At 45.7% G+C, this 17,465-nt stretch overlaps 1 long non-coding RNA gene across 1 annotated transcript; it reads right to left on the reverse strand.

Annotated features, from left to right (window-relative positions):
* Window positions 1-1,036: 1,036 nt before the first annotated feature.
* LOC144106891 (uncharacterized) lies at window positions 1,037-16,268 on the reverse strand. Its single transcript, XR_013309153.1, has 3 exons — window positions 16,020-16,268; window positions 6,823-6,917; window positions 1,037-2,669 (listed from the first exon to the last, which is right to left on the reverse strand). It is a non-coding gene; the product is annotated as an uncharacterized LOC144106891 (long non-coding RNA).
* Between the last annotated feature and the right edge of the window lie 1,197 nt (window positions 16,269-17,465).

Genomic DNA, 17,465 nt, shown 5'->3' on the forward strand with positions numbered 1-17,465 from the left:
GTGAGAGAGCAAATGCGGAAGAGAAAGGAAGCGGCCAGACTGGGTGAGAGAGCAAACGCGGGTTAATGACATCCGGGTCGAAATCAAGAGGAAGAAGTGGGCTTGCACTTGGTATGTAATGCGATAACAGCTGCCCCTTAAGAGCAATGGAGTGGATTTCAAGAGTGGGCGAGCGTAGCAGGGGGCAGCAGAAGTTAGGTGGACAGATAAGATTAAGAAGTCTGCGGTGATATGGTGGCCGTGGCTGGCTAAGAAGAGGGTTGATTAGAGAGACATGGGAGAGGCCTTTGCCCTGCAGTAAGCCTAGTCAGGCTGATAATGATGATCAAACAATAATAAATTTTCTGCTGACTTAAAAAATCCGAGATCCGCATTAGACTATGCAAGCGTTGTCTGGTGGCCGTTTGAGGTCGTATTAGTTCGAAGACTCAAGATATTGCAGTGCGGAGCAGCCAGATTCGTGATTTGGACAAGAAGGGCAGAGAAGAAATCATAACCGGTGTTCACGACTTCACAATATGGAGTAACAAACTGGGCACTAGGTAATTTTAATGCCTGTAATTTTAATGGATTTTGACCAATGTCATTAGAGTAGAACAAGCTTAAAAAAGGCATACAGGAAGGAAAACTCCACAAGTTATTTCACTGCTCTATATATCTTATGTTGGTCGTGAGGAAATGAGACGCCCACATATTGCATGAAACAAAAAGATGCCCTTTGAGGAAACTACAACTGGTGCACCTACGAAAGTCTCTAGCTACTTACTGAGGATTACCATGAGTACAAAATGCGCAACTGTGAAACAAAGTGAGTGGCCCCTGTGCTGGGCATCCTGGATGCAGTGGACCACCACTGTCATCAAAATATTCATGACGGGATTCCTCACGGAGATGTTCAATTCACTAGTTTACCTTCAGTTTCGACTATCGCCGGAAATCGGTTGGGTACAAACTTGATTTTTTTTATTATCCAATAACATCTTCAGTATTGATTATACAAATTAGTTGCAAGAAATTCCAAGAATTTGTGGGGTAGGATTGATGATATTACCCCGCTCCAGAATCACAAATTCCCTCGTACACCTACAAACTTCCTCCCAGAATTCTATTACAGCGGAATTTTTTACCAGCTGCTTTTCCAGAATTTAACACATTGCCATCGATTGAATTTAGGACTAAACATAATTTGTGGAATAACATTGTATGCGTTGTCACCTTGTACTCCTAGTATTGTGCTTATAATGTTGTCTTTGTGCATTTTTTTGTAGAAAGTTTCGTTATTGTACGTACAAACTGTACAAATCGTCTCTTCAATCCATCATGCAACATCCTTTATCGACCGACAGTATTCGCAATCAATGAACAAAAACGGCCTTGTTCACTACTTGATTTCATTACATCAACCCACCTTTTTCATTTATTTAATCATCCTCCTTATCTCTCATTTAATAACCTTTATGCCCTGAGGCAATAAACATAGCTTGAAAAAAAAACACCTTGAACGTGACAAGTAGATTTCAAGAGAACGAAAAAGAAGCAGAGAGGCATTCATCAGCAGTTTATTATGTGGGTGCTTGTGATGAAAGTGCTTTTACTTTTTTTTTTCAAAAAGCGTAAGTACTTGCTTATTGCGACACACTTCGTTGCGAAATGCCTTTGTGCAGCGCGTATGTCGAAAGCGTCGTCTGATTTCCTTATCATTCGCACTTCACGCGGCATTTGTTTCGTTTCTGCTTCGTACGACGGCGTTCGTGGAAATTGTGCTCCTTATTGTCCTCGATAAAGAATCTCCACAGCTCCAGGAGGGCTGTGTGCTCTTGAACAAGCGTCGTGCTGCACGACACAATAGATAGGCTGCTTTAAGTTCCTCGAAGGCTGGTCTTGCAGCGCAGTGCATAGTCTCTTGCCATCGCAATTTTGAGGGGACAACTGTTCCGAGATAAATGATGAGCATGCTTCGCGCGTAACTCGGGAATTAGACAAAGGTATCTATGTTACGCCCCCAAGAGGCGATACACTTTTGGCAAAAGCACTTCACCGACTATGCAACTCAAAGAGTGCCTGCATAATTAATCATCACGGTACACGTGACACCTTCAGAAATAATGGACGCACTACGTCCGCTGCTATGGGCGAGGGTGGCGCTGGTGAACACTCTCAAAGCTAGGTTAACCGCGACGTAAATGATATCGAAAGTGGAGCACTGGACAGCCGCCGCCGAAGCTCTGTTGGCAGAGCCTCAGACGCGAAATTCAGAGGTAATCGGTTCGGATTCCATCGGCGGCATGAGGCCGTTTTTCTCTTCTACTTTCTAATCAGTTATATTTCAGCGATAAAATAATAACGTATTAATTTCCCATTGATCAACAAAATCAATTAAAGAAAAAAAGATGTAAACATGCCCCTACGCTCCTTAGTTTCGGTGGCTTTCTTCCTAGCTACCTCGGAAAAATCGGAGGAAATATCTTCCTCTATAACGAGTAGGAGGCGGGAAAGGGTGATTGCGGAGCCCCTGTGCCTCTCGCTTCTGCCCAGACTTTGGAAGCAGAGCCTGGGACTTTGTCGACGCTTGCGCGCCAAAGCAGGATCACAATATTTTCATAAAGGCTGCTGTCGAACCGCACTGCAGAGGCGCCGGAACTGATGCGGTGCGTTCGGTATTTTGATTGCTGTAAAAAGAAAAAACACAGAAAAACATACGAAGAAACGGTCGAACAAGATTACTGGGCGAACTTGAAGAAGCTACGCGTGGGTAATGTGAAAACATTCCAATTCTATTCCCATTCTATCCCAATGATATTCTATTTTCTATTTGGTGCAGTTTTAAGTACTATTACTGATTATTCCTGGTTAACGTTCTGTACTTTCCCGCATTTGATGAGGTCAGACCTTTTCGACCAATCGCGAGTTTTGTAACGCCTTCTCATTTTAGGCTACACCAGATTTTCGTCTCCATGACCTATTTAACGATTTCTCATTATTAAGACAAAGAGTACCTTTTACAGGAATAGTGGCACGAGCGTCTTCATTCGTGGTAATTTGAGTGCATGCTAGTTAGGGCACTCAGGAAGGCATAATGTAGGGTTCATTAAAGGTACCTCTTTCCCTATTTATCACTCGAAGAAGAGCAAAAACTTTGCTATTTTTTTACTCTAGGCTTCGGGGTAGAAAGGTAACGACAGAGATAAAGCGAAGAACACAAGGGGTATTAAGAAGGGGTTCCACAAGGCCAGCGCTCGATCAAACGGTTTACTGAGCGGAAAATAAAGCATTCTGTTTTCCGCTCAACAAGAGTGGCAGCGACGAGATCTGCTGGAGCCGTTGAAGAGTGAACATGAGAAAATAAGTAAGAACGGAGCCCAAAATACGACCTGTACGGAACTTTACTAAACAAGAGAGGTGGGCTAGTAAGTGCTCTTTAAATTGTCCTCACTTGACTTCAAAAGTCCCGTTCTTTAAGAGCTTTAACGTTCCAGCAAAATGCAGTAATAAAGACCAGAATTTGGTCATTACGTGCTTGTAAATGATTCGACGGGGCGCCTAAGGCTACGTTCCTCTACATTTTCTGCTCGTTTGCGCTTCCACGGCTTTACTGAATCTCGTGGCCGTTCAACATGTCATGCCTGGATGATCTACTTCCCGCTCATCCACTTTCTTCTCTGTTGTTATGTGCTGCGGAGATCTATTCACTGTCTTTCAAATTTTCTCTCTAGTTTCCACGTCTGAGCTCTTCAGCATGCCCAGACTCGCGATTAATTTTCTTCAGTGAATGTTCCTTTTTTTGGCGATGGAGTTATCAACGAGCACAATCGCGGCAAATTGGATGGAAGAATGGTAATGCGAAGCGTTTCATCACGCCACTAGAAGTGACGCGCGAGTGATGTGGCCAATTTTTTCCCTTAGACCAAAGACACCTAGTGGGTTGCAACTGCTGAAAAAATTATTACAAGTAATCTAAATAGTTTCAGAGTTAGTTGGCTATAAAGCGTTCAAAATTTACCGAACAGCATATTTATGAACGAATAAACAGCTCACAGAACCATGTCCTTGCCTTAAATTCCCACCAAAAACTCTATTGATCGTGGGGTTGCGAATTGTGCAATGAGTACTCTGAGATTTGTTTAAGATTCAATCACAAAATGCTGCTCTTACGCATGCGGTGAAGGGTTTTGTTTCAACGGCATACATAGCCACATGATATGCCACAAGTGTTTGAGGGTACGGCGTCCTACCCACGATCCAATTTTTCAATGAAGATCGCTGGTCAGATTTCCACTGAAACAACCCAAAATATTCAAACATGCTCGCGCACTTTGAGCGGGAAGCCGAATCAGGCACCCTAGCCGGTTTAAATAATTCGTCCAAAGCGTCCGTAGCTCAAAGTGAGAAGATGCGGCATAGAAATATGTCCGCGGATGGCATTCCTGCTGTGATCAGGGAACAGCTGCTTGCTCAAGACCACACCTATCCGTTGAGGCATAAATTTCGGCTAAGGGTGGAAGGGAAGCCTCTACACGGTGACCGATGTTTAATGGCTGCACATGTGTTCTTCCGGGCAAGTTCTGTTGTCCAGGCGTCGGTCGAGGGAATGAGGCTTCCTTCCCTTCTCTTGTTCAGATCTGGGCTGTCAAGAGTCCGGTGTACCTCTTTGTTTCAGAGACCTTAATATCGAGTAGAACACCGTCTATGGAAGGCAGCACTTAATATTTGTCATACTTCACTTGCGTAACACTTTCAGGAACACACGTTTCTAGTAATCGCACAGAGTTCACTCGCTTGGAATCGAGCACTGAAAAAATTGAAAATTGGCTTTTGAGGAACGGAAATGGCGCAGTATCCGTCTCGAATTTCGGCGGACACCCGAACCGCGCTTTAAGAGAAGAGATAAAGGAGGATCTGGCAGAAGAAAGGAAGAAAGAGGTGCTGTAGTGGACGTCTCCGGAATAATTTTAACCACCTGGGGATCTCTAACGTGCACTGACATCGCACAGTACACGGGCGCCTTTGCGTTTCGCCTCCGAGCACTGTTTCAAAATTAGTATCATGTGTCTATTCGTCATCCATTATCATCAACATTAACAACCTAGCTAGCTACTCTACAGGAGAAAGGCCTAGTCACCTCCAATTAACCCTGTCCTGTGCGAGCTGCGGCCACCTTGTCCCCACAAACTTTCTGCTCTCCTCCGGCCACTAGACTCATAGTGCGCCACCCACCCTGTTGAAACTCCACCAATGGCTACACACAAGAATGTGCGGATGAACAACGTTGCAGAGATTATCGCGACCCAAAACTTGCCACGTTCACCAGTTGGGTGGAGAGGATAGTAGGCAGGTGGCCTGGGGCATTGGCGATCGCGCGAAAGCGCAGTGCAAGTTATGGGACTAGTTAGGCAAGGCAAACTGATTGATGGGCAGAGTTGGTAGAGCACTGGACGCGAAGTTTTGAGGTCCTGGGCTCCAATCAAACCGGCGGCATGTGGTTGTTTTCTTTTCTATTTTCGAAGCAATTAGTTAGATAAAAGTATTACAGAATGAATTACCTATTGACAAAAACAAGAAATCAAAAAAGAATAAGATCAAAACATTTCCTTACGCTCCTTGGTTTCGGTGACAGTTGGCTTCTTTTTTACATATGTCAAAAACTAGCACCTTATTTCCCTTCCCCTGTCTGCTTAACTGATGAGCAAGTTGGTTTCACATATCTGGGCATAGCTCGTCTGTTCTTTACTAGTTCTTATGCTGGTGGGCTGTTTCGCGTGGATGTGTATAGTTGGCACTGCACTCTCGATCCAACTTGGATAATGCGTTCCGTGTGGACAGAAACGCGGAGTTGTCTGCGTACGTCCTCTTCCATTTTGTCCACACTAATCGCATTCGGGTTATATCAAAAGTGGGTCCTGCGAGGTCATATGGCTGCCCTTGGCCCACGTGGTTTCCGGAGGGTGCGCGCTATCATGCGGTAAGGGTGCTCCACAAGTGCATTTCGTCTCCTTTACAGAGAAGCGTCGACGTATCAAATCAGTCATCAGTCGCAAGGCACTCTTTGTGAGCGATCACATCGTTTACGACGTGTACCTCGTGGTAAGTCTGTCATTTTGTTACATGCCCAAACAGCGAACGTCCTTAGCACTGCGAAACGAAGCGGCGCACTCGATCGATGCTCTCCGCTGCCGAACATGAGGCGTATGCTTTAGTTGCTTTGATATGGCATCTTTGCACAAGTAATTTGTACTGTCTGCAACGAAAGTTTTTGGTGTGCGAGAAAAAAAATTTTTCCACAGCCATTGCATATTAGCCACTGAATAGCCTGGGAAGGCAGGAGGCACACCTGCTTCATCAGGTGGAAAAACAGCGCGGAGTTGTCCGCAAGGCAGCAAAGCTTTAAGCACGGCATGGAAAGGCTTACTGCTCGCCTCATTACTTCGGTTCTCACACCCTGCTTACACTGTAGTTTTGTAAGAATATCGGCTTCAGAGACGTGTAACTTGCTGCGCGAACGCGGTGTTCAATGTGGGTGGTGCCCAACCACAGGCATGCGCTGCAGAAGCCTGCGCGCGTAGCGCCTGCTTAAACATACACTCGAAACATTGTAATGAGTGTTTTGTATTAGAAAACTTTTAAGCAAATTCTTCCGTCTTAATTTTCGCTTCGTACGCGTTCCTGAAATAATGTGGTAGAAGCGAAAATTTGAATTTAGCTGCAAAATTGCACACCTTGTCCTATGACTTGTTGATGAATATTTGTAGAGGCAAAGTTCGAAAGGCAGTTGCCCTTAAAAAAAAAAAAAAACGTCGGCACATGTGTACGCTGCCTCAGTCTTACCCCTTTCATCCACAGCTGGCGTGGCCATGGCAACAAAAGCGGGAGCTTTTCGTTCGAGAAGGTAGATGCACTTGCGAAGCTGGCATTAAAGCTGGCTGCAAGAAATGATCATGAAGCAAAATCATGCACCAGTTAGCTGCAGAAATGGGGCAAGCCAAGTGGGACAGAAGAGGCGCCTGTAACAGCATGTCTGTAGTACATCCTGTTACAACTTAACAGGTCCATCATGTCTCTCGGTTTTCTTTGCGTTGTTGTGGCAGCCCATGACGCAGCCCGCTTTTGTTATTGCGAAAATACCGTTTCGCTAAACGCGCCAGTGTGGAGTTAGCGCACGCAGCTAGCGGAGCGGCATCCCCTCCTGTGCTCCGGCCGGACTCAGGAGCGGGTGGGCGTCGCCTCGAAAGGGGCAGCCCCGGTAGCGCGCATTCCCATTCTCAGTAGGCTACGGCTCGCCACCAGGGGACGGATGCGGCGCTGTCATCGCGCAACCGAACTTCAATCAATCAATCAATCAATCAATCAATCAATCAATCAATCAATCAATCAATCAATCAATAAACAAACAAATTGTTATTCACATACCCTGGAGTTAGCCGGCGCAGACAAAAAGCTCGCCCTGGAGCTTGATTTCGCGCCTGCGGCCCCGTAAAGATTACAAATGGTGTTAAATATAATGTATTGGCAACAACAACACACAAATTGCATTTGAGGAAAGATAAGACGCAGACAGGCTACACGAGAAAAAAATGAAAACAATAAAAATGCAAATTATAAATGAAAAGTTAATGAGACTAACTTATGAGAGAATTTGAATTCCATAACTGGTTCGTATCTGTGGAATGAACCCCTCATCGTGATTTCGTATGGCATAGGTGTGTTCTCTGCGTTTCAGGTGAGACTTATTGGCTTTATTCGGTTCCTCATAAAGCACTCCTTGTAACGCTGCCAAAACCAGATAAAAAGCCGCCGCGGTGGCTCAGTGGTTATGGCGCTCGGTTGCTGATTCGAAAGACACGTGTTCAATCCCGGCCGCGGCGGTCGAATTTCGATGGAGGCGAAATTCTAGAGGCCCGTGTACTGTGCGATGTCAGCGCACGTTAAAGAACCCCAGGTAGTCGAAATTTCCGGAGCCCTTCACTACGGTGTCCCTCACAACCTGAGTCGATTTGGGACGTTAAACCCACATAAGACCAAAACAAAAAACCAGAGAAACGATTGTCGCACTTCCTTGCGTGATGGCAACATTCAAACGAAATGCAGCAGCTGCAAAATCAGAATAGGTATATGCTAGTGCTGCTCATCCACATAATTACGGGTGTAATCACCGTTTTATCTTTAATATTGGTGTAGTTGTACCGGTTCGTTTATGTATTTGGCGGAAATTAGCTCGTGAGCCAAATTTCTCCCACCAGTCAGCCACACAATTAGCTGTTTGGATTGTTGCCATTTCTAAGAGATGCCATGGGAGAAACGCCGCGCTTTTGAAATTTTGCTTGCTTGTTGAGGGTCGGCGCTGAAGGAAAGCACACAGTGTGTGGTGTTTGAGCGGTGTGTTTCAGGTCCCGTCTTGTGCTTGTCGGATAAGTAATTCTTGCTCCCTGGTGGGGGATTTGTCAAAATCATCATCAGCCTAACTTCGTCAGCTGAAGGACAAAGTCCTGCTCCATACTTTTCCAATTAACCATCTAAAGTGCCAGCTGCGGACACTTTATCTCTGATTGGATTGGATTGGAGCAAACTTTATTTGTGCCTGCAGTTGGGCGATCGCGCGCCCCGACGATGGCCTATGTCGTCTACGAGGTTGCCGTTATTGGTGCGCTTGCCTTCTCTAGATATCCAGGCCATTACCCTTCACGGCCATCGGTTACCTCGCCTTCGCATTACGCTTCCTGCCCAGTACTTCTTGATTTCAAGTAGGGCTAGTGATGTGTGTGGAATGGCAAATGAGTAGCAGAGAGATTTTATCGTTTTGAATATGTTGCGCTCCTGATCACGCTGCGTCTGATTTTGGTAACTGGAAATGCATAAAAAATAGTGATACACATAAAATATACACATAAATATACACATAAAAGAAGGAGAACAAGACTAAGCAGTAAGTGGACGAAGTTTTTTTTTTTGAATTCACGCGAAACGAGTAACCACCATACCTTCCTGAACACGGTAGATGAGCCGACAAGCAGCGGATTTCTCAGATTCTTGGCGCGAAAGGGTGACAGTGATTGGTGGTGCACTCTGCCCACTCCCGCATCCACTCGTGTATCATTCGTATGAGCCTGCTGGACAACGCCGTTGTGTTTTTTGTTGCTCCATTTCTCAGTTGTGACGTCAGTTGCTCCAGAGAAAATGCGGTTCGGAGCTGTTGCTCCTATACAATCGCAAGATTTCGAGACGTGATCATTACAAAGGGTTTCGATTTCGCTCCCGACGCGATTACGGGGACCCCTCAAAAACAAATAATTAGTTCATTGTTATCCGCTTAACACCGAAGTCATGAATGTATCAAAGCAAATAGTATTTCCTCCATATTATGCCAGCTAGTGTAGCCCAATTGTAATGCCAATACAAAAGTTTGTTAGCGCCGCTAAAATTTCAAAAGTTGGCATATCGCTAATTAGCAAAAATTAGCAGTCGCTTCAATTTTTGACGCTAGTGCGCGTTGTTTGAAAGACCAAATTGGAAGCCTCGCAGTAACTTACAAGCCTGGAGGCATTGAAAAAAATTTTTAAATCAACAAATGTCGTCCTGTTTTCGCAGCGAAGTTTCCCTGAAATTGAGAAAAAGAGGAATTGTTGGACGCTACACTTTAAACACGGGCACAGCCACGTCCAGTTAATATCGACAATATCGTTCCCGAGTAAAAGTGTCCATAAAGCGAGTCGTCTGCAATAAGGAATACGGAGAAACCGAAATATTCTGAAATAAAAGCACTTTATAATTATACTGACTGTTTCTGTGCATTGTGGAGGGGCAATGAAGTGGAAAGCGGCCATCTCGGTTGCCCTAGGTGCATTAGTTTGTCGCCATTATCTTCAAAATCATGCAGTGTTGTTCATCGTGTTGTTCATCGTTGTTGTTGTTGCCTTATTTTTTTTTCTCTGTTCCCTTTTATTAACCAAATTGCATAGTGTTCCTTGTATTTCTGCCCCTCCCCTCTACAATGCTTCTGTAAGCCCTGAGGGTAAAATAAATAAATAAATAAATAAATAAATAAATAAATAAATAAATAAATAAATAAATAAATAAGCTGAAGCACGTTTGAAGTGCTTAGTAATCCATGAAAGGCGTGATGGCACCTCTTGGCGTGATTAGGTATCTCCTACTACGGCTGTTCGCGTCCCAAGAACGCTGTACGCATTCAGCTGACAGCTGCTAAATGTAGTTTTGAGTGCAGCGTACAAAGATAATTTTCTTTGGAACCGTTCATGCAATGCGGGGAATGGTAAGCTGCGTCAACAGGGCGCCTTTCCACTTTGAAGTATGAAACCACACACAAACACAAAGGCCATTGCTGTGACATTTGCACTGCCTTTCGCTGGTGTTCTGCACTAAAAATATAATCGGGATTTTGGTCTCATCGCTTTCAACCTTAACAGCACGAAAATACATGTGTCAAAAGGGGCTCCGTGCATTCTCATCCAATCCATTGTCTGGACAGCGAGTTGCCATATTGTCACGTAGTGGTGACGGCAGTCGAAGCAGAGATGAAGACGGACAAAAGGGCATTTTAAAAGAAAACTGTTTATTGGGCTGACTTGCACCCAAAATGGACTGAATCACTTGGCGGCGGCGAAGCGACAAGCGTGCTCGGCGGTCGTCGAACAGAATGCCCGCCGCTGTCGGCCGGGCTCAATTTAAAGCTGATAGCGAACTTTCGAGATAAAGCGTGCAAAGTTACTAGAACATTCCGGAACAACGTAGAATCAGCTCTGCCTGGCTGCGATCAATCGAGATAAATCTAGTCGCGTCTTGCGTCGCGAACAAAGCGATAAGGTGGTGTGGCGGCAGATTTGAAAAACGGAAAAACACTGCAAATATTCGCGGCATTACTCCCCTCTCAAAGAAGCATCGACCCGATGCATTAAAACAAATAATGCGACTAGTAAGAGAAATAAAAACGGATCTTGCGTAAATAGAGCAAGGAAATGCAGCGGCCTTTAGTGCGCAAAATACGGCTTTAGACGTACTACATGGACAACTTCTGGTCGCACGCGGCGTCGCTGGGATGCAGTCATTGCGTCAGGGATGATTTCATAATCCAGTTCACCTAGCCGACGAAGAACCTTGTACGGGCCGAAATAGCGGCGCAAAAGCTTTTCGCTCAATCCACGGCGGCGAATGGACGTCCACACCCAGACTTGGTCTCCTGGCTTGTATTCCGCGTTGCGTCTTCGTAGGTTGTAGCGTCTGGCGTCGGGCCGCTGCTGATATTTAATCCGTAATCGGGCAAGCCTTCGAGCTTCTTCTGCGCGTTGAAGGTAGGCGGCAACGTCGACGTTCCCTTCTTCTGTAACGTTGGGCAGCATGGCGTCTAGCGTGGTCGTTGCCTCCCTGCCATGGACGAGTCTAAAATTTGTCATCTGGGTGGTATCCTGCACAGCGGTGTTGTAGGCGAAGACGACGTAAGGCAGGATGACATCCCAGGTTTTGTGTTCGGCACCTACATACATGGCGAGCATATCGGCGATGATTTTGTTCAGGCGCTCGGTCAGTCCGTTGGTCTGCGGATGGTATTCAGTTGTCCTCCGGTGGCTGGTTTGGCTATAGCGCAGGATGACTTGCGTTAGTTCCACCGTGAATGCTGTTCCTCTGTCCGTGATGAGCACATCGGGGGCGCCATGTCGAAGAAGAATGCACTCCACGAAAAATTTGGCGACTTCTGCTGCTGTTCCGTTCGGTAGGGCTTTAGCCTTGGCGTAGCGGGTCAGGTAGTCGGTCGCTGTGATGATCCACTTATTTCCAGATGTTGGCGTTGGAAAAGGGCCAAGCAAGTCCATGCCAATTTGCTGAAAGGGCCTTGAGGGAGGCTCAATGGGGTTCAGAAATCCTGCTGGTCGTGTGGGAGGGGTCTTTCGTCGCTGACAATCTCGGCAGGTTTTCACATAGGGAATGCTTTATTTTTAATTTGCGGTATATATGAATTGGAAGTAATAGTGTAATTATTGTTTTGGCTGAAAAATAATTACTTGTTTTGCGTAAATTTTTTGGAAAAACGTCCAAGGTATTTTTTTACGTTTTTTCAGAAAAATCTTTTTAAAATATTGCTTATCTCTCAGCTAAAAAATAATTACACTATTACTTCTCAATCATGAAGACCCCAAAATTAAAAATAAAGCATTCTCTGTGCTTTCTTTAGTTCCAAGCTATATTCGCCGCAGTGGCTCAGTGGTTAGGGCGCTCGGCTACTGATCCGGAGTTCCCGGGATAGAACCCGATCGCGGCGGCTGCGTTTCGATGGAGGCGAAACGCTAAGGCACTCGTGTGCTGTGCGATGTCAGCGCACGTTAACGATCCCCAGGTGGTCGAAATTATTCCGGAGCCCCCCATTACGGCACCTGTTTCTTCCTTTCTTCTTTCACTCCATCCTTTATTCCTTGCCTTACGGCGTTGTTCAGGTGTACGCCGATATGTTAGACACATAATGCGCCATCTCCTTTCCCCAAAAACCAATTTTTTTTTCAAGCTATAGCAGTCATACACCGTGGTTAAAGCACCTGCACCAGCAGACCAATTGTTCTCCCGCCGGCGAAGATGCCTTCACCCACAGACAAACGAGACCCTTTTCTAGGTCGGTAGAGGAACGGCTGGGTGCGTCCTGCGCAATCACGTGAACGAATTGTGGCGCGCCCATGCTCGAACAAATTTACATGCCTCATCGGGCGGGCGAGTGCGCAGTACAACTATTGCTGTCCATTATTTGTGCCGCAAGTGGGACAGAATTTGAAATGTTTTGCAGCGATAGCTGTTAAGGGCACGTTTCCCGATTTTGAGGCGTCGGCGTAACACTACGCTACGGTTGAGAATGTAATTTGCATTGACGTCACGCGCGACGTCACTACAAAACGACAGTCTGATTAGGCCAGAGTGACATCACGAGTGACAATGCGAGAGAATGAGACGAGTAGCAGCGAATAAAAAATTGGAGAAAGCACTTAAGCTCCGCCTTATGGGTACGAGGCGGCAGCCTTAATGCGTTAATGCCCGCACATGCGGAATTGGTCATTCCCTTTTAACATTCGGAGATCGCAGGGAGTGGTATACCACCCCTGGCACAGTGGTGTAGCGGTTAAGCGATGCGCCACTGACCTGCGATGGCAGGTGTTGCCACCGGTGAGGCTTACGCGACCCAGGTTGCTCTTCCCGAGGAACCTCTCGCGACCAATCATTAATTTCACTGCCACCTGCCACGGTGGGCAGTTTTTTTTTCAGAATCCGATGTTGCAGGTTGTGATGGCGCCACAACGTCAAATGACTTAAGTTGCCCAACTGCCCCCTAGGTTGCTTCTCTGGGAATTTTTCGTAGGTTTTCTCCATGATCGCCTGTGAGGCTTCAAACTGTCGTCAACGCCAACGCCAGACAATTCTTTTTCGATATGGGGTACTAACGTCTCACATTTCCGCTTCTACAGAAAGCTGTCGCTGAATGCTGTGTTAAGCAGTAGTAACCGTACTGTGAAGTTTATTCATCAACCTAGAGAAGTCACAGGGCCCTTCTCAGTACTTTCAGCGAAGCTCACGATGCTCAAAGCATCGCGAAGCATTCACCACTCACAGCGTTATGTGACCCTGTCTAACTATGCTGCAATCTCTGGGAGATTCTCTTCACGCGACTGGAACGCTGAACGATTTTCTTCATTTTGCACCCCACCGTGGTAGCTGTTCCATCCAACATGCTGACATGGCCTTTGAGAGTGTTGATCATTCTGGACCTCAGTGCTTGCTTTAGAAGCGGAATAATGAAAACCCCAGGTGTAAAAGGTAGATGAAAAAGTGGTATCAGAAGATGATAACATCATCATTCACAATTCTCGGCATCAGATTGTAGTAAAAATAGCATTCTGTGTTCTTTTCCAAGCCAGAAATGTAACTGACACCATTTATGCCAGCTCGTAGAGATTTCAGTACATGGACTTTATCGTTCCGACGTTGCACCTGCATCATGAGGTATGCTGTGCAGTGCAGAGCTGTGGATTAATTGAGTCCGTTTGAGCTTCTTTAACGTGCACTTACATCACGGAGCACACATCCGTCTTTTGCTTACCGCGTGTATCTAAATGAGACCGTCGCAACCGGGAGTCGATCTCGCTACCTTAGAATCGGCAACCGAACGTCAAACCCACTCAGCCACCTGCGGGTCACGTATAAATGAGATCGCGCTCCCAGAGCGTGGCGTGTCAGTCGTTGACAAAGATACGCAAGGTAAACTTGTGCAGCTTCACATCGTTTTGCACGCTGCGGTGTTTCGCCGCGCCATGTCCCGCCTCGGAAAGTGTCCCGGTAACGCACATGAACGTCTCGTATGTTTCAGGCCGTAGATATTATGCAGCCAACATGCGCGAAGTTGTCAGCACTCAGACGGCGACTAATTCACAAGAAAACCAACTTCGCTTCCAAAATGCACAGCAAGGCTCCTTAACAGATCGCTCCACTGTCATTGCAGGCTAGCCCCTTACAGGTTTCCTTAGACAGTATGAAGACTTTCAATTACTTTTTTCAATAAAGTCTATAAACAAACTCCTTAGGCCAGTCTACAATCAATACAAATGTTATAGACAGTGTATACACATTCTCTTGAGTTATGGTAATACACTTTAGTGGTCTTTTCTCCATAGACTGTGAACAGAAAGAAGGAAATATTAATACAAAGGCAATATACTTTATAAGAAGTCTAGAGCAAGTCTATAGACCATTTTTATAAGGGAGTGCATCGCTCACTTACACTCCTCGATCATAGGCTTCGAAATATGCGCGAGCCATGATCGATCGTAACTTTCGAACACATCAAACCAGGCGATTTGTAGAAAATTGCAGGGTGTGCATAGCCAAAGAGCTGCAGTCGTGAAAAGTTAGTGGAAGAAAAGGTTTCATTTGTCCCATTTCTATGTCGGCAAAACGTTTCTGTCAGAATCACTGCAAGTTTTAGCCCTTTCATATGCATACTTATTTACAGCATTGCAGTAACAGCATCACGCAGCTCAGGCTGCGAGAAGGACTCGTTTTGCAAAAACATGCAGAGCCACTTAAAATACTGCTTATGTGTGAGAATGCGGAAGCATTAAAGTGCGGAGAAATACTATAGGTCATCACTGCTAGGCATAACTATGCATATTTTGTACAAATTCTATGCACTTTACATACCTTACTTGTAAGTGCTGAGTCGTAATATGTTACAGAATCATGACTTTCATAGGTTACAATAAGTTATGTCTCCTCATTTATGTCTGCATATGTACGCTTATGTGTTACATCGTACATTTGCGTTCTAATATCCTCCGAATTTCGTGTCGTTGACGGCGGACGGCGGACGCCGGCTTTCGTGCTAATGTGACATATAAAGATTTCGCATTAATAACGCTCCTACTTTATAGCTCATCATCATCATTATGAGCCTGACTACGCCAACTGCAGGCCAAAGGCATCTCCAGTGTCTCTGCAATTAACCCTGTCCTTTGTCAGATGCGGCCAACGTATCCCCGCAAACTTCTTAATCTCATCCGCCTACCTAACCTTCTGCCGCCACCTAATACGCTTGCCTTCTTTTGATATCCACTCCGTTACCCTTAAGGACCAGCGATTATCCTGCTTTCGCATTACATGAACTGCCCAAGCCCATTTCTTCCTCTTGACTTCGACTAGGATATCATCAACCCGAGTTTGTTCCTTCACCCACTCTGCCCGCTTCCGGTCTCTTAACGTTACACCTGTCATTTTTCGTTCCGTAGCTCGCTGCGTTTTCCTTAAGCTAAACGCTTTTCGTTAGCCTCAACGTTCCCGCTCCATAGGTGAGTGCCGGTAAGATACAGCTTTATAACTCAAGGCAGCGCAAAACAGGCACCACTGCCACAACTCTGAATGAACCTTGGTACTCATATGGGACCTCGACAATTTCATTGCATAAGAACTCTAGTCCTGCTTATGAATAGAAAAATAAAAGCGTCCGCTTTTTGCAGTTCTCCGGAGACAAGGATTGCACTCACTTGGGTCAGGGAGTCTCCAAGCAGCCAGATGCGGGGGTAATCGACGCGCGCAGTATCGATAACCGTACCATTGATATCCGATGTGCTTCCAAGGTCAAGGACATTCAAGACGAGACAGGAAAAAAGGACAGAGAGTGCTTTGGCCATTCTCGCTTTGTAGCGCAGCCTGCGAGTGGGTCTTAAAGCAATACTTTCTGCTGCTTCGCGATGGAACCAACACAGCGCTCCTCAACGTCTAAGCACGCGTGCGTGATTCAGTAAAGGTGATAGCAGAAGCTCGCGATAAAAGTGGTTTGCGGTTCTTTGTTCGGCCTGATAAGAAGTGCCGGTAGAGAAGAATGAACGTGATATGAACAGGTGATCAGGCAGAGCGAAGGCTGGCTGCTTCCACATCTTTGTTAGCCCAATCAGTTTCAGTCCCGGCAGTCAGCTGCCCATCCAAGTTTTTGAACTGTATAGCAACCTTATTAACAGCGAACATACACGTAATTAATGTGTTTTATTTCGTGTACTTAATTTGTTTCACTTATGTCACCTACCCCTTAAGTAGTAAAGTGAACTGAATTGAAGTAAAGGAATAAAACCGCGGTTCATAATGTATACAAGGCGACACTTCTTGTGCTCGAACGATGCTATAAAAAGACAAGCAATAAGTGGGCGTGAAGTTTAGATTGTTTGCGTCATTCACACTTTTACAGGCTTTTATACCGATTAATAAAAAGGCTCATTTGATAACTCACACTGTGGGAGACTATGTCCGGGTTACTTGCTCCGCAGACATTAAGGTTTGTGTAATTGTAAAGCTCGTGTTGCCGATTTGAATGAAATTGATGATCATTCTGATTATTATTAACCTTTATGGCACCAGGGCCGCTTTGGCCAAAGGGTGCCGTGGCTCAAGGTAGTTTTCATTACACAAGGACGCTTCATTACACAGTGGAAACCGGCGGGTAGCCGGCGGCACTGGGGATCGAACCCCGCCCCTCCAGCATGCAGTTGACTAAAATTAGTTGAGCTAAACTTTGCCCAAGTGTGAAGCACACACTGGTCTGAAGATAGGCAGAGGTTTGGCATATCGGCGTAGATTCGTGCCCTGTTAAAATGGACGACTCGCATTATGGACAATTTTTCTGAGGAGTGAACTTTTTAAATGCATTTATGCCTCGTTAATATTGCCGCGAATATTTGCAGCGTTTGTCCGTTTTTCAAATCTGCCACCACACCACCTTAACGCTTTGTTTGCGACGCAAGACGCGGCTAGATTTATTTCGATTGATCGCCGCCAGGCAGGGCTGATGCTACGTTGTTCCGGAATGTCCGCCGAGCATGCTTGTCGCTTCGCCGCCGCCGAGTGATTCAGTCCATTTTGGGTGCAAGTCAGCCCAATAAACAGTTTTCTTTTAGAAGACCCTTTTGTCCGTCTTCATCGCTGTTTCGACTCCCGTC

The sequence above is a fragment of the Amblyomma americanum genome, chromosome 10 (assembly GCF_052857255.1).
Source record: "Amblyomma americanum isolate KBUSLIRL-KWMA chromosome 10, ASM5285725v1, whole genome shotgun sequence".
Lineage (NCBI taxonomy): Eukaryota > Metazoa > Arthropoda > Arachnida > Ixodida > Ixodidae > Amblyomma > Amblyomma americanum.